Here is a 23,416-nt window from a genome sequence, read left to right as displayed (position 1 = left end):
TAATACAATAATAATTTACGCGCGCTTTCATGTGTCAAAAGAACCTATTTGGAAATGGCTTTGCAACGTAATGACTACTTAATTTACTTCTATAAATGATTACTTTAAAATTAGTTTTCACCTCTTTTCAGCCAGTGTATTTTTTAGATATTTAAATGAAGTGTTAACAGACGGTTTCGTTACTGTATTGCGAATATTAGGACAAAGGTTATATATATATATATATATATATATATATATATATATATATATGCATATATATATATATATATATGCATATATATATATATATGTTTTGAGAAAAATACAAAAACCGAATGAAATTATTAAAAAAATCAACGTTTCGTCCTTATTTCAGAGGACATCTTCAGGATAATTGAAATAAAAATGTAACAAAAGAAAAAGTCATAGATCGTAGGAAAAAGACAGTTTTTGAATCCTACCCATGTCGGGAAGGACAAATATGTGTGCGTATGGGAAGGTTGGGTTGTTCGATGTCTATATACATATGCTTGTCCTTCCCGACATGGGTAGGATTCAAAAACTGTCTTTTTCTCACGATCTATGACTTTTTCTTTTCTTACATTTTTATTTCAATTATCCTGAAGATGTCCTCTGAAATAAGGACGAAACGTTGATTTTTAAATAATTTCATTCGGTTTTTCTATTTTTCTCAAAACATAACGTATATATATATATATATATATATATATATATATATATATATATACATATATATATATACTAGCTGTACCCTGCGACGCGTTGCTGTCGCTCAAATTGATGCAACGGAAAAACGTTCCAAAATGAGAAAAAGCATGTTGCTTATAGGTTTAATTTTTCATTTTGCATGGGTACACAGATTTTGTTGTTCCATTTTCTTAGCTGATATAGAGATTTTCCGGTTTGGTGACTCTTGAATACGTAATATAAATTGTCCATGTGAAAAAAACAGTCAGTGTGTAACTGTAAGGCCCACAATTGTGAAAATTGTTCCCTGTGCTTAGTTGATGGTTATTGCAAATGACAATAAAATTTGAAATTTCAATTTCCTAAAGTGTAATGATGTATCCGGTGGAATCATAGGAATGCATGGAATGAAGATATATTCATCTGTGAAAGGTCCTGGTAAGATTGTTGTTTCTATGATATTGTCTGTTAATTTTTTTTACTGCAATCTATGTGCCATTGCAAGGCTTGGATTGGTTTATATTTCACAACATGATAATTAGTACACCAAATTTCAGTTGCAATACATGCGGTGGCATCCCTGGCAAATAATTAACCACTTTATCTGCTTTCACAACAGTGTCGATGGATTTGTATTTGACTACCTCACTTGGAATTTTACATTCAATAATAGCGTTAAGTTCATGGCCATCTTTGTATTGACCTGCAAGAATAGCTCATTCACTCAGTCAAATGGAATTCTTATAATTTGAATATCTGCAAAAACCTTTTAAACTAACTATTCTTTTGATGAATTAAAATTACAGAAATTACAGAAGTTAAAATCAAAGAATTTTGCCCTTAACTCTGATCAGCTGGCACTTTTTCGTACCCAGTTTCCCACAAGTGATGCAAAAGTTTTTGTGCGGATCGAACAGTCGGCAACTGGACATGTATAGTTTGAGTTAAGTTTAATGTCTTCACATGGAACAAAAAAGTAGAGTATTTGAGGCAAGCATTTATTTCATCTGCTGGTGTTGATTGAAGAATAACAGGTAACATTTGTCTGAAATCTCCTGCAAGCAATATTACTGCATTCCCAAATGGTCTGACATTGCCACACAAATCTTGCAAGGATCGACCAAGAGCCTCAAGTGATTTTTTGCGTACCATTGTGCATTCATCCTAAACAATAAGTTTGCATTTCTGCAATATTTTCCCCATATTGGATGTTTTGGAGATGTCGAACATGAGATTTTTGAAAAATTGAATGCTTTAAAGTAGAATAAATAATTCTTCTACTTGGCAGCAAGGTCGCAGGTATTCCTCATGCAGCAAGGGCTAAGGCTATGTCATTTTGTTACCAAATGGCTGCCAAAATCAATTTAATTAGAAAGGTTTTACCAGTTACTTCTGGTGCTGTTCAAGGTAGCAGTAATTTCCAAGTAACTTCTATTTTCACAGTCAGTAAATTAGGTGACTACAATAGGATTTATCCATGTTTTGACAATGCCTTATTCACTGTAATTAATTTAGGAGACTAAAATAGGATGAGGAATTAGAGATGGACAGATAAAGAGGAAGATATATAGATAGAAAAGAGAAAGTGAAAGGAAAATAGAGAAAGAGAAGGAGATAGAAAGATAAAGGGATTGATAAATATACAGAGTAAGGGGGAGAGTTAGAAACAGAGAGGGATGAGACAGAGGAAAGAAGAGAGATAGAGGGAGTTAGAGAGAGAAAGGAGCTCAAAGAGAGATTGAGAGGGTGATATAGAGAGAAAGATAGATTGAGAGAGGGAAAGGGAGAGATGGATAGAGAGATATTAAGAGAGGAAGAGAGAGGGGGGAGAGAAACAGAAGGTGAACTACACTTCACCATTTGTTTCCTCGTTCAGTAGAGAAGAAATATTTTGTTATTATCCAGAGTACTCCTTTTTGGGGAGAAGAGGTTAGATTTTCATCACATTAGAAACCGACCGGGTTATCTGTACTTTCACTTAACAAATTAATAAAAGAAAAACATATTGTAAAATTTGAATTTAACATGAAAATACTATTTTAAAAAATAGCACGATAACATAAGTGCATAAGTGCCATTTTAGGTACTCCTAGGGCGTTGAGTTCCATGGCGACCAGCATAATTATTAAATGGTCGCTCCCTTAGCCCTCCCCCTCTAGTCAAGGCTAATGCATGCGCACGTAACATTTTTTTATTTACTGACGTTGGCTTAGTAACTAAACGATTTATTGATAATTTCATAACCCTTAAACGCATGCCGGAAGATTTAAATTGGTTCATTATTGTTGTAATGAAAAAAAAGTTTCATTCAACACAAAACCAAAAACACATATTAATGATAAATGATTTATTATTGTATTCATTGAAATTTACTAATTTTTAAATAAAAAAGTAAAAAAAAACAAAAGTTAATAAAGAATAGTTGCTTATGTGCGCATAAAAAACTGTTTTTTTTTGTTTTTTTGTAGATTAGGTCCACCTAGGAATACCCCCCCCCCAACCTCTAAATCTTAAGAACAGCTTTCGGAATAAACACCACTTTTGGAGAGGGGGGCTATTTGCAAAATTTAACTGATATTTGTTGTCAGCATACCCACCCGAAAATACTATTAAAAATAAAAAGGAGGGGCTCAGTGCCCGTGGCAGAGAAGTAGATTTATTTATCAATAAAAGCTGCGGAGAAGTAAATTTATTTATCAAGAAAATTGTCACTTAAAAAAGAAAATTATCCCGAAGTTTATTGCAAAAACGTTTTGTTTTCGCACTATTCAACAATTTGTTCATCCGCGCATGTAAATTAAAAACATATTTGTAAAAGTGAGAAGTTATCAGTAAATGATTTAGTTTTTTTTTAATTTATTTATTTATTTATTGTTTTACATTAGGTCCACCTCCACAAATGTTAACAACGGATTTCGGAATAAACACCATTTGGGGGGGGGTATTTAAAAAAAAGTCGATAAAAGTCGTCATTTAAAAAGAAATTTAAAATCAAATGTTTGTAAAAGTGAGAAATTATTAATAAATGTTTGGTAACATTTTTCGGTGCTAATGCAGAGAGTGATCCGCGCTATTTTTTAAATCGTGTTTTTTTTTAAATTCCAACCAATCTTATATCGAAAAATAAAAAACAAAACTCAAAAAGCAAGCGACAAACTTTTTTTGGCCTTATATAATAAAGAAAAAATGTGTGAAATAAAAAAAAATTGGAAGATAAACAAATGAATTATATTTTTTTTGTTTTTTTTTTACTTACTAAACAGAAAATGAAATCTTTCGTCAATTCGTGGCTGTGAAATGAATCGAACCGGAAGTTCAGTTTTAGCAACAGAACAGATTCGCACCACGGTTAAAAAAATATATTTATTTTATTTAATATTTTAATAATTCTCGAGGTAAATAAATTTTATTAACATAAAAACATGCCTCGACTCTAAAGATGGGTTGTCTGAAAATTTCAAATAAATTGGTAACGTAGAAATATGGTTTTATTCGTTTGGAACGAACCAAATTTACATTTATATATATATATATATATATATATATATATATATATATATGTATATATGTATATACATCATTAATAAATTTGCAAATGGTTTAAAAATTAAAATAAACCAGCCACCATTTTCCCATTGCACCACGCACTCAAGAAAAGAGGAGAGAAAATCAGAAAGATCTTAATTATTTCTAGATTTTAGAGTGTTACCTGCATCGTAGTGTTGTCTGTATAATAGTCTAATAAATAATTGGGAATATTATATATATATATATCAAAGTTGAAAAAAATTGACCTTCTTTTTTTTGCTCAGCATACACCTCCAAACACCCGGGCAACGCCGAGCCGAAATGCTAGTATATCTATAAAAGTGAACGTGTCAGTATGTGTGTCTGTGTCTGTGTACATTTTCCTACGCAATAACTCTGTCAATTTTAAGTCTACCGGCTCAAAATTTGATATACAGGCTACTGAGAGTTGGGAAAATTTTGGTGATCGGTTTTCGGCCGGAGATTTAGCTCTTAAGGTGTCAAAGTTCAAAGATTTGACCTTTAAAAAATCTACCAAACTCCTCCGACAATTTTGTGTTTAAACACTTGAAATTACAGATATAGGTTTTATGGACATGGATCTAACTTAATAAATGGATTTGAGCCAGAAACAATAAATGTTAAGGGGCTCATATTAGGGGTCAACGTTTAAAAAAATGACTTCTGCGGTCTCTACCAAATTACTCAAAAAATTTCTGGTCGAAACATTTGAAATTTTAAATAAAGTGTATTCATTGATAGGGCAAGCTTTTTCATCAGTTTGGGTAGAAAATTTTTACTTACCAATAAATAAATGTATGTATGTATATATGTTTGCATGTCTGCCCAACACTTTCGACAGAGGCGACAAATTTTCAGTATCGTTTTGAAGTGCGACATTTTAGACGACAAATACTGAAATATTGGCTAAAAACATTAATATCTTCACCTTAAACTGGGCACTTTTCTACAGGGGGGGGTCGCTTTTTCGTCGCTATTTTTGAAAGTCATGCGCTCCTTTCGATTGTCTAGCCTAAATGTTAAAAGATGTCACTTCTGGTTTGGCGGTGGTCGTAACAGCATAGACGCCAGTTCTTTTCTTCCTTTGCGCTACGAAATGTATATATATATATATATATATATATATATATATATATATATATATATATATATATATATATATATTTAGGCTTGCGTATTTTTTTATCATATTTCCTTTTCTTTTTTCCTGTCTTCTCTTTGTATATATATATATATATATATATATACACACACACACATATATATATATATATATATTATATATAATATAAAGCTGAATGTGTGTGTGTGTGTGTGTGTGTGTGGTCACGAATAGGCTCCTATATTGTTGACTATTTAAAAAAAAATGATTATATATAATGATAGAAGATGTATCGAGACACAGGAATGGGTATTTTTGATCTGGCAGAACGGTGGTTCTTTAAAATTGTGGCTCTGCGTTCGCGCCTGGTCCACAAAGTATGGAAATGAAAAATTTTAAAAATCAAACTAAAAAACGTTTACTAGTGTTTATGATATAGATGTACATAAGAATACTTTTATAAGTATGTTTTAACCTAAATAGGGATGGTATAATAAAATTGCCGGGTCTGCGTTCGCGCCTGGCCTCCATAGAATGGAAATAGGCACAAACTTTAAAAAAGACTTTTCATATTCATCTGCGTAAGTATACTCTGATAATCATGTTTCAGTTTGAAGAAATATGGTATAATAAAATTATGGGGTGTTCGTTCGCACCTGACCTCCATAGAATGGAAATATGTCAAAAATGTTTACAAGATTTTTTTAATATAGATCCCCAGAATATTGTGATTAGTGTTTCAGTGTGAACAGGTATGGCATAATAAATTATGGGGTTCATCTATTTTAGTTTTTACTTTCATCATATTTTGCTTTGGTTTTGATACCCCCAAATTCAACCCAAATTTACAACCCTTCCTTTTCATAACCTATCATACTTTCATAAATCAGAGTCCATTTTCTGTAAGCTGTTTTAGAACCCAGTCAACGACGGGTACTTTTGCTTGTATATATATATATATATATATATATATATATATATATATATATATATATAATGTGTGTGTGTGTGTGTGTGTGTGTGTGTGTGTGAACGTATGTATGCATGTGGAGAGAGACCGAGAGGTAGAATCACAGGTAGTTTTAGAGAGAAATATAGATTGGCAGAAAGAAAGAAAAAGAAAGATAGAGAGAGACGTGTTATAAAAGTAAAGAGTTCACACTTCTATATGATCTGATTATATGATTTGGAGTAATAATTATTTCACTGCCAAGTGTAAAGATAACGTCTGCTGTGTGAATCTGTTCCGGTCGTTCACGATAAGCAGAAGCGATGGGCATGTAGATATGGTTTCAATGCAGAGGCAGTTGAAAAGAAAAGGCTCAATTACACCATGGAAGATGTCAGACGGAGAGACGCGGAAGGAAGCACACTGCACTGAACTCCCCGTGGCGCACGGGAAGCACAAAGCGAAATACTTCAGAAAACCGAGCTTTTATCTCGTCACATTTAATCTACTTGATGTCAAAACAATTAGGCAACACGAATATAAACGTTATGGATCCTAAACACCACGCGATCTTAATTATACATCTAACAACAAAAACAGAGTGCTAAAGAGATATTGAGGTTCTATTCTTTTCCCTCTAGCATAACGCACCAAAATAAACTTAGTCTTATTCTCTCTGATAAATTCAATATTTCACAGGGGTTATTTACAGTTTATTTTCAAAGAGATAAGTGTGTTCAGATTGGTGTGGAAGTAATGGCAAAAGAAAAAACAAAAGAAGGTAGTTTAATAAGTATTGCAAAAATAATGTTTTGCCAGTTATTGATTGTGGACAATATCAATATTATCCGGTGACTCTAACGCCGTCAGAAAAAGTCAATTTATAAGGGAATCTGGTAGATCGCCATAATGCATGAGATCCGTATCACTCTATCACATAGTCTTAAAGAAAATAAACAGTAATCGTCTATGATATAATTCTCACCGATCTGTTTAAATGTATGTGTGAAATAATGTATGTATGTATGTATGTATGTATGTATAAGTGTGTGTATGTTTGCCTAAAACCTTCGACAAAGAGGTGAAGTTTTGACGAAATTGCCATCATTTTGAAGCTCGACTCTTCAGACGACAATTAATGAAGAATTGGCTAAAATATAATTGCTTCACTTTAAACTGGGTACTTTTCTACAAGGAAGATTCGTTTTTTTCGCTGATATTTTCGAAAGTCACCCCCCCTCTTTTCGAGCTTTAATTTAAAATTTCGCCACTTCCCGTTTGGCGATGGACGCAACGGCAAAGTCGTCACGTTTTTGTTCACGTTCTGTTCTTCCTTCGCGATTTCGAATCTGCTTGCCTACTACCATATTTTTTTGCTAAACACACACCTCCAAACACCCGAGCAACATATATAGATATATACTAGCACTTCAGCCCGGCGTGCCCCGGATGTATTTTGAGCAAAAAAAAATCGGTCTTTAAAAAAAAAATGAACCCTATTATGAACATTTATTGTTTTGAGCTCAAATCAAGTTATTAATTTAGATCCATGCCCATGGAACCTATATCTAAAATTTTAATTCTTTATACCTTACATTGGCGGAGGAGTTTAATAGAGTTATCAAATGTCAAATCGTTGAACTTTGACCACTTAACAGCCAAATTTCTGGCCGAAAACGGATTACAAAGATTTTCGAGTCTGTAGATATAAATTTGACACAGTTATTGCGTAGGGAAATGTACACATACACATATACACATAGAGAGAAACGTTTACTTATATATACATATATATATATATGTATATACACGCAGTTTTGTTTGTGTAGTGACATTCATATCAAACTCCCTGTTTTTTATTTAAAATATCACTATGTTTTATATGAGTCTTACAATTGCATGCATCGGTAATAGATTTAGCTGATTAGCTTATTTTTTTAAACATTCATTCTAATTAATTCCCTATAATGTTTTTAGGATTTCTGATGGGATGATCAGCTTTAGTTAACTATTACTTGTAACTGTATTCACGAAGAGATTCTTAATGATTTATACTAACGTAATATTTGCATAAAAATGCAATAGTAAACACAGCCCTCTTTATGTATATATATATATATATAAATATATACATACATATACATATATATATGTGTGTGTGTGTGTCTGTGTGTCTGTATGTGAGTGTGCATGCGTACATATAGTTACTGAAAAAATGTTGCCTACAAAACTACTCTGTTAGTTTTGGGTCTACAGACATAATGCTTAATGTATAAGGTATTCGACCCCATGCGAAACATCTTATTGAAGTTTTAGCCTGGGACGATCAGTGCAAAAGTGTGAAAATTAAAAGTAAAGGTCGAACGATGCCATTACGAATGTTACATGATAAGGGCTGTCCCCTTTTCATGTAAGTATAAAAATAAAGAGATTACTTAAAATGAAAATAAAACGAAAGAAAGCAGAAATCGAACCTTGGACATAAGTTTTAAAGAACAATAGGTTTAAATGGAATGTCCAGTAAATTGTTAATTCTGATGAAATAAATAATAAACTATTCAATTGTTAGAAAGAATGTGGATAATAAAATGTGGGTTAAATGAATTAGATATGTAGGTTGAATTCTTTTGTGGAAACAACACAAGAAAAATAGGTTATTGGGAAATCAGAATGTCGGAAACGTGCAAGTCGCGCATGTGGTGGCACGTGGGTTTGGTCACTTTGGCCGGACATACATGGATTTCTCAATATAGCAAGTGAGAGTTAGTTAGTTAGAGAGAGTTAGCGGAGAAACTCAGAGAGAGTCTGGCGTTTGAAATTCGAACGTCTAGAAGCGAGACGATCACTTTTAAACTTAATATGTGAAGCTTTGAATTCTTGATGAGAAAAGCACGGCCGGTCCTGAAGAAATAAACCCATCATGTGTTTTGATAAAGCTCGTCGTTGTGTTTGTGATTCTTACAAAAAGGTAAAGTGAATTGTTATTATATGTCGGTGTTATAAAATGTCGTGACATACACATCTCATATCCACAATGTGAATCTACATCTCATATCTACACTAAGACTGAACACTATCTCCTCACTCTAAAAGCTTCCATCAACACATCTAAGTAATGAACTTTTAATATATATGAATCGTCATAACATGAACAATCTCTCTAAGTCTCTCAACATCCCTATCTCTCTTACAACAACATTTCTCTCTCTAAGATACAACATCACTTATAATAAGACTCTCTCTCAACGACAAACACTCTAATAAGACTCCTTCTAAGCATCACTTATAATAAGACTCTTTTAATGAAACTCTATATAACGCGAATATACATGCGCAACGTAATAGCTATTGGTCCATGCTTCATTTTTTAGCCTTGCAGCAAATCTGTCTTCATAACTCATCCAATGATATCAATGGAAAAAGTAAATCGGTAGGTAAATATTTGGATTTCGCTTCTCAGTACTGGCGCAGGAGTCATTTTTTTTACAAACTATTTAACCATTAATTATACATAGGGACCAATATAATAATATAATAATAAATACGAAATCTGTATTAATCACAATATCATATTTAAGCATATTTTACGACGGAGCAATACCGGACGGCCTGCTAGAATATATATATATATATATATATATATATATATATATATATATATATATATATATATATATATATATATATATATATATGGATGTTATTCCGATGTGCTAAGCCTGTTTTAAAAGTACGTGCTGAGGTCGTCGTAATTTGCAAGTTGTTAGAATTGATTTCTAACAGCATATATATATATATATATATATATATATATATATATATATATTTATATATGTGTGTGCATGCATGCATTATATAAGAGATTAGTTAACATAAGATATACAATCATTTTTTTCTTTTATTTTTTCTAGTTGATACTTTCTGCCGATACTGTTCAATTATGTCACTATAAGTCTTAAATTGTGCAAGCCTACCTATAACACGATGTCTCAATTCTTCAGCAAAACATTGGAAACCGTTTTGATGAATGCCGAATATTGCGGAATCGACTTCCACCAGTATTCTGAATTTCGAGTTTAATATTGACTTTAGTTTTTTACGTTTTCTATTTTAATTAGCTTTGACATCGTATGGGCAGTAGCTTTAATAAGTTTACTGCCGTGATTAAAATTATCTAACGATGAACATGGCAAGATATTAAATCGAATTAATAGTTACAGATCAAAACCTTGTCTTTAATTAAATATGTGGGGTTCAACGGCTGTTTTATTTCATTATCTCACAAGGATAATGCACTATTATTATTATTATTATTATTATTATTATTATTATTATTATTATTATTGTTAAATTATTATTATTATTATTATTATTATTATTATTATTGTTATTCTTAGTAGTAATACTCATTAGTGTTGATGGATAGTGTTACATGCATTTCGGAGCTAATTCGGTGTAAACTACATCCATCATATTCGTAATAATAGTAGTAGTCATAATATTCGGAATATTTGTATTAGTGACTTATTTGTAATAAAAGTAGTAATTATAGTAGCAATAGTTGAAGTGGTAAATACTATTAAGTACAGTGTAACTGATTTTAATATCTTTCTCGAAACTGACTTTCTTGTATTTCAGTTTAGTGCAATCATCTAGGCTCCATATATCAAACATAGAAAATGATATACAAGCACTGACATATAAAAAAGATAAAAATGCATGAAAACGTGCTTATTATATTATAATATAATAAACGGGTAATTAGACAATATATTACTTACATCTTTGATAGTGCAAAAACGACGATTTTCTATTACACTGCGTACTTTATTCTCTCAGATTTAATAAATATAAAACGTTTAAAATCAGTTTTAATTGAATTTTTCTTAGTTTTCCTATGATCTGTGAAATGGGAAAATCTCAAAATTACATAGTTTTCATTTGTTAGGAGTAAAAATCAAGTATGTGTAATCAAATAGACACATTACACAGGAAAACGCATTCTTTGCAATCTTGTTAGTAAATATACTAACAAAAAGTACTGCTATTTCTGGTAGCACGCAGAGATAATTAAATTTTTTACATTGTCATGAGAGTTCGGCTTCAAATTTGGTTCATTTGAACGAAATTTCTTTGTTTGAAATTGAATTCATTGTAAAATGCTCTATTCTAGTTTAAGTGAGACACTGCATCCATAAACGACCCAATATTAATGTTATTATATATATATATATATATATATATATATATATATATATATATATATATATATATAAGAACACGTAGTTAATAAAACACTTTGGTAAAGAGTTAAAACATATTTAATTTTGAAAGGAGACACTAAATAAATTGATAGTTCTTAATCCGCGGAGTTTCGAAGAAACACTTTCCTTCTCATCAGAGGGTAGGATTTAGCAAAATGCGGGATCGGATTTTGCTTGCAAAAGTATTTGATGAAACTACAAGTAAGTCATAGATCTTACTTGATAACAAAAAGTGAAGCAGAGGAATAGGGTGAATAAAAAAGTTATTTCACGTGAATGGATAGTCTGGTGAAAAGTAAAATTTCCAATGACGGTAAAATCCAAAGATGCAGAATCCAAGAAAGTTAGTTAAAAATCCATTCGCACAAGTAAAATCCAAGGGAACAGCGTAATTGCAAGAAGATCCAGATTAATCCAAAAGGCAGAAATCCGTGGAATAATTCATAAATAGGTATCAGAAAATGGGAAAGAATTCCAATATATTATTAAAAGAAAGATAAAAAGTGCGTAAAAAAGAAATGGAACAAACATACAGCTCGATTGCCGAGGCAAGATTGAATTAAAGAAAATGGGTGAAGAATAAAGAAAAAGAAGGGATGTGTAGAAGCGAAATGACTTAGAGCCTGGAGTATAAGACTTAACCTTTTTTTAGGATGACCTATTTGATTGAGAAAGGGGTACTATTAGAATTAAGTTTTTTAATGAACGTGATTAGAGAAGTTCCTTGGTTAGTATTAGAAGTTTGGTAGTTAAAAGAAGAAATGTAGTTTGATTTTCTTTTCTTAATTAATGTTGAAGTAGCACCGATATATGTATGTACTTCATTAAAAGCTCGAGGTCTGAAATTAATATTAATTTGCTGATTTGTATCAGAGAAATAGTTTGAATTTTGTTCATTGTCTTGAACAAAGGGCGGGTCAATGATTGTACGAGGACTGTTTTGGAGAGGATAATGGATGTGGTTAGTGTTAGAATGGCTGTTAGGAGAAATATCATTATTCTCATTATTATTATTTTTATCATTATTGTTATTGCTGGTTGTATGATTATAGATGGAGGGGCTGTTCGTGTGATTAGTAACTATATCAGATGGAGGATGGGAAGGGGGATGACTAGAAGACAAAATATTAGTGTGTGTTATGGGAGGATTCCGTGGGAGCTCTGTAATTGTGCATGAATATATAACATCTTTATGGATGCAATCATCACTGAGTAGGCAAAGATGTTTGTTATTACAACTACAGTTAGTTTTGTGTTTAATTGGGAAAAGGATTTTTTGGGCTGGTTTAATTTTTTTGTTATTAGATGTTAATGTTCTTTGTGCTAAATTAGGCAGAGTTTAATAAAAAAAAATCCTTATTGAGTTTTTATTGAAAATAGAACTATGTCTGTGTGGGTATCTGAAAGACTTATGTACAATGTTGAAGAAATCCTTTTGACATTTACGCAAAATGGAGGATCAAATCAAATATTTTTCTTTCTCCTGGTGCGAAAGGGTAGGTTAGAGGTAACGATTAGTATTTTGGTTTGGATTATATATATAGACTGATTCATTGCAATTATAGCGGTAGATCTTGTTTTTTTTTTTTAACTGTATTTTCAAGTAATAGTTTGTGTGAATACAGATTTAAAGCGGCCAGCAGGAGGAGCATAATGATTGTATTTAATCTTTTAATTGTGTCCTGAGTTCCTTTATTGAAGAAAGTGAATACAGATTTAAAGCGGACAGCAGGAGGAGCATAATGATTGCATTTAATCCTTTAATTGTGTCCTGAGTTCTTTTATTGAAGAAAGTAGCATTTTGATTAAAAGTTGTTTTATCGGTAGAAAGAGTAGAAATTCTTCAAGAAACGGATGGTACTATAGATTTGTAGATGAGTTGGAGTGGTTAAAAGATTTATGGACGTATAAAAGCGTAAGATTGGGCTTGTGATAGGGGCTAAAAGTCTCGGTATTAAGATTAAGGGTAACATCTAGAAAATTTGATTTTTTTTTGTTCGATAATTATAGAAAGGCCAAAGTTATTAAAGAAGTTATGCAATTTTTTAATTGTTTTGTTGTACTCTCTTGGCCTAGCTGTTGTAGTGAAAAGGGCATCATCTCTATAAAGGCTACATTGGATATGTTTAAAGTGGTATTTAAGTTAAGTGGATCATTTTGGTAAACTTAACTGTAATTCTTATTATATATATATATATATATATATATAAATATATATATATATATATATATGTGTGAAAGGAACTTATGTGTGTGCGTTTGTGAGTTGGTCTCGCAGAATCTCAAAAACTACTGGGCTGATTCTTATGAAATTTCACACAACGAAACATAGTGTCTTGCGGTGTTCTTAAATAGGTTTTACATCGAAGAATCTTCGATATCGATAATCGAAATAATCCAATGTAAGGAAAAATAGGTGATTTGGACGGAAGTTTACACATTACATATTCTAAAATCACAAGCCAATCTGAGAAGTTGTATTGCCGCACAAGCCGAAAGGTTAGCCATATAAAATCAACAATAGATTCTTTGATATGTCTGGGGCGGAGTGAATATTTCTGTTTAAAGCACACTTGCACAATGATATTTTACTTTTTGCATAGTAAACTTTAACTAAAGCGATTATACATAAACTAATTTTATGAAATAAGCAATAGGTTCTCCACAGTGCAATGTAGTCTACAATGTGTTGTGAAATTAGTTATAGCAAGATACGTGTAAGCTTCTCCTGGTGTATCGCGATAGTGCCCCAAAAGAGCAGGTAATAACCCAATTTGGGGGGAGAATGGTCGATTTCACGGATTTTTATGACAATGAAATATGGAAGTGTGAAATATTCGCTGATGAACATTCAATTTAGATCACCATGTTAGTATATATATATATATATATATATATATATATATATATATATATATATATATATATATGTACATCAGATAGCTGATACTACATGAGATAGCTGTAAAGAGTTTGAAGGAGAATGGAATGACCTTGGAAGCAGAGTACTCATAGCTCTCCACTGAATATTTGCAAAGTGAAATGATAAGGACCTTGGAGAGGTTTATTTCCAACAAAATTTTAGTGAAGACAAATTAACGCTGGCAATAAGAAATTAATAGCTAGCGGCTGTTGCGATAACGAAGTGGCATTTCAAAATGTTATAGAAAGGGGTGGTACGCACTGGACTTCTAGAGAAGATCTATTGTCTTAAAGACTGCAATAAACATATCAGAGTATATAAGTAAGTAATCTCTAATGATTATCTGTGTTAAAACTCCCAGTTTTTATAGAAAGTAATAATAATGATGACGACAACAACAACAACAACAACAAAAATGATAATAATAAGGCTTTAACTCAAATATTTTAATAATTCGGATCGCTAGACGTTGGAATTCCTCCCTGTTTCGTACCTTTTTGACTGTTTAAATGTGTATTAGTTTAAATGTAATTTGGCCCGATACGTAGTTGTTTAATTTCTTATCAGCCTCTCTTATTGTGACATTCTTTAAAGTAGAAATATAAAAGTAAATCGTAAAAGAGTATATATATATATATATATATATATATATATATATATATATATATATATATATATATATATATATATATATATATACGACGTGGCCAATAAGTCACTTTACCTTTTAAACATTCAATAACTTTTTGTCTAAGATATTTTAATTTCTCTTTTCAGAATTATAAAATAGAATCTTTGGAAATTTTTTGTATAGATGAGTTTACAACAGAACAACGAGTGAGGATAATTGAATTTCACTTTGAAAATGGGTGGTCAATTGTTGCAATGCAAACATCTTATATGTATTTAAAAATTCAGGTGATAAGTCATCTCCCTCTCAGTACAGACCAATAAGTCTCCTGTGTGTTATGAGTAAGTTGCTGGAATCCAGATTAAATAGAGAAATAGTCAACCACCTCAGCAGAAACAAGCTTCTTATGAAAATGGGTGGTCAATTGTTGCAATGCAAAGATCTTATATGCGCCATTTGAATGTTAACCATCCTCTTAAAAGATATGTCAATGAATTTGTTCAACCTCAGTCAGTAAACAGCCAGGGCATTGGTGGCAAACAAAATGGAGCAACTGCACATACAGCTATAGCAACAATGCAGTTGTTAACTGTGATGATTCAGGATCGAAAAATCTCTTGAAATTTCGATTTTGAATGCCCTCCACATTCATCTCATCTGACAGAACTAGACTTTTGGCTTTGGGGATATCTTAAAGACAAGGTGTATGTAAATAAGCCTCGAAGCATCCAAGTACTTAAGGCAAACATACGCAGAAAATTCTTTCCCTACAACTTCCGATATTAAAAACTGTCATAAACAATAGCTTAGAAAGAGCTCGACTTTGCAAAAACCGTGAATGGAGGCTTCTTAAGAGACATTCGTAATTAAGTCAAAACAAATTTCCACACAGTAAAATGTGTAATAAAAAAAATAATTTAATACAGTAGTTGTTTGATTTTCAAACTGTAAAGTGACTTATGGGCCACCCTATATATATATATATATATATATATATATATATATATATATATATATATATATATATATATATATATATACCCATTGGATTGGAAATTTTTAATTCGACCGTTTTGGATTTTACCATTCTTGGATTTTTACCCTCCACCGGACTATCCATTCATGTGAAATCTTTTTATCATTTTTCTTTTACCTCCTATTCCCCTTACCTCACCCTTTTTTTTAACCAAGTAAGATCTGTGACTTACTTGTAGTTTCATTAAATACTTTTACTTACAAAATCCGATCCCGCATTTTGCTAATTCCTGCCCTCTGATTAGAAGCAGAGTATTTCTTCGAAACTCCGCAGATGAAGGACTATCCACTTATCTTGTGCTTCCTTTTTAAAATTAAATATGTTTTTTAACTCTTTTTCAAGATGTCTTTTAACATGTTTTATTAATCATTTGTTCATATATATATATATATATATATATATATGTATATATAGTATAGTTTGGAAGATCTGATTGAACACGACAGAGTTATTCTTTTTTCCGATCTTAATGGATAATATTTCAATTTACCGGGCGGTCTTTAAAATTTCAGTAAGTAATATATAAAGAACTAGCGGGGGTACCCGGCGCTGCCCGGATGTTTGGAGGTGTGTATGTAGGAGGGGGGACCCTGATTAAATATTATTAAAAAATACGATATTCAAAGAAATTGGAAAAGCCAAAACAAAGCAAAACAGCGAACAAACGTTAAAAAAGGGGGAAAAAGGCGTAAAAGAGGGGAAAAACTTTAGGTAAGAAGACAGGCTCGAACCGGAAGCATCGAGGCTGAGGCGGACGAAAAGCCTGATACGTTACCCCTACGCCAAAGAAACATACAACTGAGAACGGATAAAATTAATTGCAGGTGGTTAAAACTAACATCAACATTCTCTAGCTCAAACATGACGTCATTGTCGTAGTAGCAGGAGGAGAGAAAATGAAGGAAAGATTTTTTTGGCACCTCTCCTTGTAGAAAAGGATCCAGTTTAGGGTGAAGGAATTAATGTTTTTGTCCAATTTTTCGATATTTGCCGGACGATGGTACGAACTTTAAACTGATACCTACTTGGCGAAAATCCGTGGCCTGTGTTAAAAGTTTTTGCGAGACATACAAACACACATACATACATACACACATTTTAGCTTTTATATATATATAGACCAGCGGGGAGGGGGTACCTGGCGTTGCCCGAGTGTTTGGAGGTGTGTGTGCTCGGGGTGTGTGTATTAATCAAACATAAGAATAAGCGAAGTAAAAAAACAAAACAGAAAAACGAACGTTAAAACTTCTTTAACAAATCTGAAAAATAAATCGGGGGTACCCGGGTAGTGGGGGGGGGGTAAACATAAGAATAAGCGAAGTAAATATATTTAGATATTAAAAAATAAATTTTAAATCGAAAAAAATACAAAAAAACTAACGTAGGGCAAAGGAACGATGGTAAATGTAAAAATCGGAAAAACAAAAACAAAAAAGAAAACAGAAAAACGAACGTTAAAACTTCTTTAAAAAATCTGAAAAATAAAAACCAAAATAAAACGTTAAAATGGCTTAAATAAGCCTGTTTCAATATTAAAATTTAAAAAAATCGGTACGTACCCGGCGTTTCCCGTGTGTTTTTGGGTGTGTGTGATCGTCGGTGGTGGGGGTGTAATGAATACCTAAGAATAAGCGAAGTAAACAAACCCAGAAAAACGAACGTTACATGAAAAACGGCTTAAACAACCCTGCTTCAATATAAAAATTAAAAAAATCGAAAAAAAGAGATCTCACACCATGATTCGAACCAAAAACTGTTAGATAATGACCCAGCGCTCTAACCAACTGACCTAACACGACGTACACGTAATTAGATCATTTTTTAAAATCTTTAAGCTAAATCAGGTTACGACGTCGTATGACGCATGCGAAGAAGCGACTTCGTCATTAGAGCACGGTTTTGCAACCCCCCTGTAGAAAAGTGCTGATTTTAGAGTGAAAAAGTTAACGTTTTTGGCTAATTTTTCTATATTTGTCGGGCGAAGGATGGGGCTTTCATATGAGACAAAATTTCTGAATTTTTGTTCCGTCTGTCGAAAGTTTTTAGCAGACACACAAACATACATACATACATGTTCGCTTATATATATAGACTAGCGAGGGGTACCCGGCGTTGCCCGGGTGTTTGGAGGTGTGTGAGGTTTTGGGTAAATCAAAACTCCGGGGAGGGGGTTAAAATAAAAAATGTTTGGTAGGTAAGTATGAGGATCGAACCAGAACCCTTGAGGCAAAGTTGGAAATTAAAGTGTATAAAAAAGAGTGCCACGTTAACCATTGGGCCGCCGTGAGATGCTAACGGAAACACGTTTGAATTTATTTAATTATTATTATTTAATGAGGTCAACTTTTGACTGCGGGGTATCATTTAGTGCGGGACGCTTTTTTCTCCAAGATGTTGGGGGTAGGCGTTTTCTTTTTTTTTTTTTTTTGAGGCTTGGTGTAATTATATATATATTTTAATTAGTTATAAAGGAGAGGTGGGGCGAGTTCTTTTTATTCTATTTTCTCAATGCATAGATTGTTTATTTATTTTCTAGTTAGCTATCAAATACTGTTAGTATATTTGTTACGGTATTAAATGAGATCCGGTTCAAAAAGAGCCGTCGTGTTTTTATAAGTATGACTTCTCATAATTTTAGTCGCCATGTTCATTTGTTAAGGAATCTAGTTTTAGTATTGTTAGTTGAGATATTTCTAATGTCGGACGACTGTAGGTTTTATCGGTGGATGTTAGATGTTATTTTATGTCACACTTGTCGACTACATGATAGGTTGGTCGTCGGGAGAGTGTTATTGTTGTATGGCCTATATATATATATATATATATATATATATATATATATATATATATATATATATATATACATATATGTGTGTTTATATATACTCTTTTACATTTCCTTTAATAGTGTTAATCGTGAGACTCTGCACTGATGATCCGCGAACGGATGAAACACTAGTGTCTGAAGGTATTTAATAATTATTATAGTAAAGAACAATGTCAGCCCCTTTAAGAAAAGTGTTTCTTATCGTTGAGCACTTTCAGCTGTAATAAAGTCGGTCAACATAGCTTATACGCGCAGATATAATGATTAGATCATTCTAACTGACGTTAAAAACATTTAATAAGAATTAATGTTTAAATTTCAACTGTATCTCTCGGGGTTGTCGTTAGCTGGGTGGTTCTGCCTTTGCTAATGAAGCCAGCCATGATTTCTGTTGACGGGGTTCGAATCTCTCAAATGCCATTATTCGTGACACACTGCACGGATGATTCCCGAAAGGATGAAACATTAGTGTCTGTGATTATTTAATAATTATTAAAGTAAATAATAATAATAATAATAATAATAATAATATATATATATATATATATATATTGTGTGTGTGCATGCGTGTATCGTCTCTCCTATTAGCGTCTCATACAGACAAGTGAGGTTCTATTCTCGGAATATATAATGCTTTTCTGAAGATTTCTATGAAATTATATAATTTCTTTAAGTAGTTATAATATTTGGTATCTATCAAGAGTTCCCATGTTTGACAGTCGACAGATGCCGATAGTTTTCGCTTGAGTACGATGTAATATTTCGATATCATAGGCGATCCAGCCGCTTGAGTATTTGCAAGAGATTCTAACTCCCTGTTATAAGATAACAGTCGTTTATTGAATTTTCCATGAATTTTAGCTGCTATAAAAGACTTATTATTTTAGCATCATGGTAATACTTATATTTTCTAGTTCCTTTTAGGCGTTTAGTTTTTCAGTGTTTAAATTGATTGTTTATAATTTTCTTCTTTTTTGTTGTTTGTATTTTATCCAATTATAAAAATAACGTCTATGTTTATCCCCCGAAATTATATTTTGATAAGCAGATTCATGAAAAATCAATAAACAAACGTTAGGTTTGTTTTGCATTATCTTAAAACACAATAAGCATAATGATTTACACACATAGACATAGACATACATACATACATACATACATACATATATATATATATATATATATATATATATATATATATATAGTAAGTTATAAAATATATATGGCGATTAAGCTACACAGAATATTCCGCGTTTCATCCACGTTAGGATTCTTCAGGCTTAGAATCCTAGCGTGGATGAAACGCGAAATATTCTGTGTAGCTAAATCGCCATATATATTTTATAACTTACTAACTAGTTCCACCTAGCTGTTGAGCACTGTTGAAGTAAATACTTTATGTTTAAGCATAAATTTATACATTCGTATATTAATTTATGTAAGGAAATGTAGTAGTTATATATATATATATATATATATATATATATATATATATATATATATATTTATTATTTTTTATGTAATTACAATCATATCTTGCCACGATGTGCAGACCGTTTCAATCATATTTGATTTCAGAAGGCAAGAAGAATTAAAATACAAAAATCGAAAAGTACCAAGACAATTTTCAAATTTTAAGGAATGAAAATATGCCTTGACTGGCGTGATGTAAGGTTAAGGTACTCATGGATTTAAATTAATTACAAAAATAAAATTTCTGTTATAAAGGGCAGGTTAAAAGAATAGTTTTAGGAAAACGTTAGAGAGAGAGAGAGAAAAGAAGCAATATGAAAAACAATAAAAAAAAACAACTAATATACTAAACTGTCTGCACATCATAGCAACATATGGCTGTATTTATATAAAGAATAATAAAAAATGTGATTTGAACTCTTTGATAGAGTACTGTCAACGATCCTTTTTTAATTTAAATTATTCTTAATTTTTGGATATCTTTCTACCTGGAATATATATATATATATATATATATATATATATATATATATATATATATATATATATATATATATATATATATATATACTAGTATTTCAACCCGGGTGTTTGGAGGTGTATGCTGAGCAAAAAAAAAAAAAGATCAATTGTTTACCTTTGACCTCAATTATGACCCCTTAAAATTTCTTGTTTTGGTCTCAAATTGAATTATTAAGTTAGATCATTGCCCAAGGAACCTATATCTAAATTTAAAGTGTGTAGACCCTAAATTATCCGAGGAGTTTTGTATAGTTCTCAAAGGTCAACTCGTTGAACTTTTACCCTTTAACCCCGAACGTTCTCTCCGAAAATCGATCCCGTAGATTTTTCAAAATTTCAGTATCCTGTATATCAAATTTCGAGTCAGTAGAATGCAAATTATCAGAGTTATTGCGAATGAAAAGGTACACAGACACACAGACACGTTCACTTTTATAGTTATACTAGCATACGTGCCCGGTGTTGCCCGGGTGTTTTGAGGTGCATGTGGAGCAAAAAAAAAAAAAGGTCAATTTTTTAATTTGATCCCTATTATGACCCCTTAAAATTTATTGTTTTGGGTTCAAATTGAGTTATAAAGTTAGATCCAGGTTCAAGGAACCTATATCTAAAATTTCGAGTGTTTAGACCTAAAATTGTCGGAGGAGTTTGGTAGCGTTCTCAAAGGTTAAATCGTTGAACGTTGGCCCTTTACCAGCCAAATTTCTGGCCGAAGACCGATCGCGTAGATTTTCCCAAATCTCACTACCCTGTATATCAAATTTCGAGTCTGTATACTAAAACTTGACAGAGTTATTGCGTAGGAAAATGTACACACACAGACACATACACACAGACTGACAGCCACTTCCCCTTTTATAGATATATAGATAGACTAGCAATGGGTTCCCGGCGTTGCCCTGGTGTTTGGAGGTGTATGCTGAGCAAAAAAACAACAAAAAAAAAATAACCAAAAAAAACGGTAATTTTTTAAATTTTTACACCTATTTTGACCTCTTAATATTTATTGTTTTTGGTTCAAATATAGTTATTAAGTTAGATATATTTCCAAGTAACTAATATCTAAAATGTCAAGTGTTTAGGCCCAAAATTGTAGGAGGACAAATCGTTGAACTTTGACCCCTTACAGCAGAATTTCTGGCCGAAACCCGATCCAATCGATTTTCCCAAATATCAGTACCCTGTATATCAAATTTCGAGTCTGTAGACTAAAAATTGATAGAATAATTGTGAATGAAAAAAATGACAGACACACACACAGACACACACAGACATACACGTTCACTTTTATATATATATATATATATATATATATATATATATATATATATATATATATATAAATAGATGTATAGATAGATATATTGGATACAATATATAGTAATAATTTTAAAAGTATAAAAAAAAGTCTTATGCATCACCACAGAGAATCGAAACGAAAACGTTCAGCTCACGATTTATTTTGTCTCCGCCGTCAATGACTGGGCTATGAAAATATGTTGACTGCGAAGCTAAAAATCAAAACATGGACCAATAGCTACTACGTTATGGATTCGTAATTCCAGCGTTCGACCTTCACCTTGCAAATTTAATTTTTTTTAAATTTTCACACATTTGCACCGCTTTTTCCGGGCTAAAACCCAAATATAAAGTTTTGCATCGATTCAAATACTCTATATATGAAGTTTCATATCTGCAGACCAAACATTTTAGGAGGAGTTTGGTAGTCAAAATTTGTTAAACAAAAATATATACGTACACATTAATATATACAGAAACAATTTTGTGTTTACTATAAACTTTTTTACGCAAATATTATGCAGGTATAAATCATGTAGAATATCTGCATGAATATAATTACACGTAATAGCTAATAAATAATGATCATCACATTAGAAAACCGAAAAAAAAAATTCTTAGGTAATTAATTAAAATGAATGTTTAAAAGAATATCCAAGTTGGAAAGACTTTTTGCTAGTGAATGCAATTCGAAATCCATATATAAGAAAATTGTATTTTATTTTTTAATAAATAGAAAAGTGGGGTTTTAACATGAATATCAATACACACAAAAGAAAAAGGAATTAATAGGAGTGCATATATATATATACATATATATATATATATATATATATATATATATATATATATGTATATATACATATAACTTTAGGATGAGTAAGGTATGCAAAAAATTTTAAACAAAAATGCATACGTATTCATTAATATATATAGAAACAATTTTGGGTATACTATAAACTTTTTACGCAAATATTATGCGGGTATAAATCATGTAGAATATCTGCATGAATATAATTACACGTCATAATGAAAGATGATCATCACATAAAAAAACTTAAAAACACTAATAGGGAATTAATTAAAATGAATGTTTAAAAGAATATGCAAATTAGCAAGATCTTTTGCTAGTGAATGCAATTCGACAATAC

Source organism: Euprymna scolopes, chromosome 4 (assembly GCF_053919585.1).
Source record: "Euprymna scolopes isolate OS-2025 chromosome 4, ASM5391958v1, whole genome shotgun sequence".
NCBI lineage: Eukaryota > Metazoa > Mollusca > Cephalopoda > Sepiida > Sepiolidae > Euprymna > Euprymna scolopes.
This window is presented reverse-complemented; position numbering follows the sequence as displayed.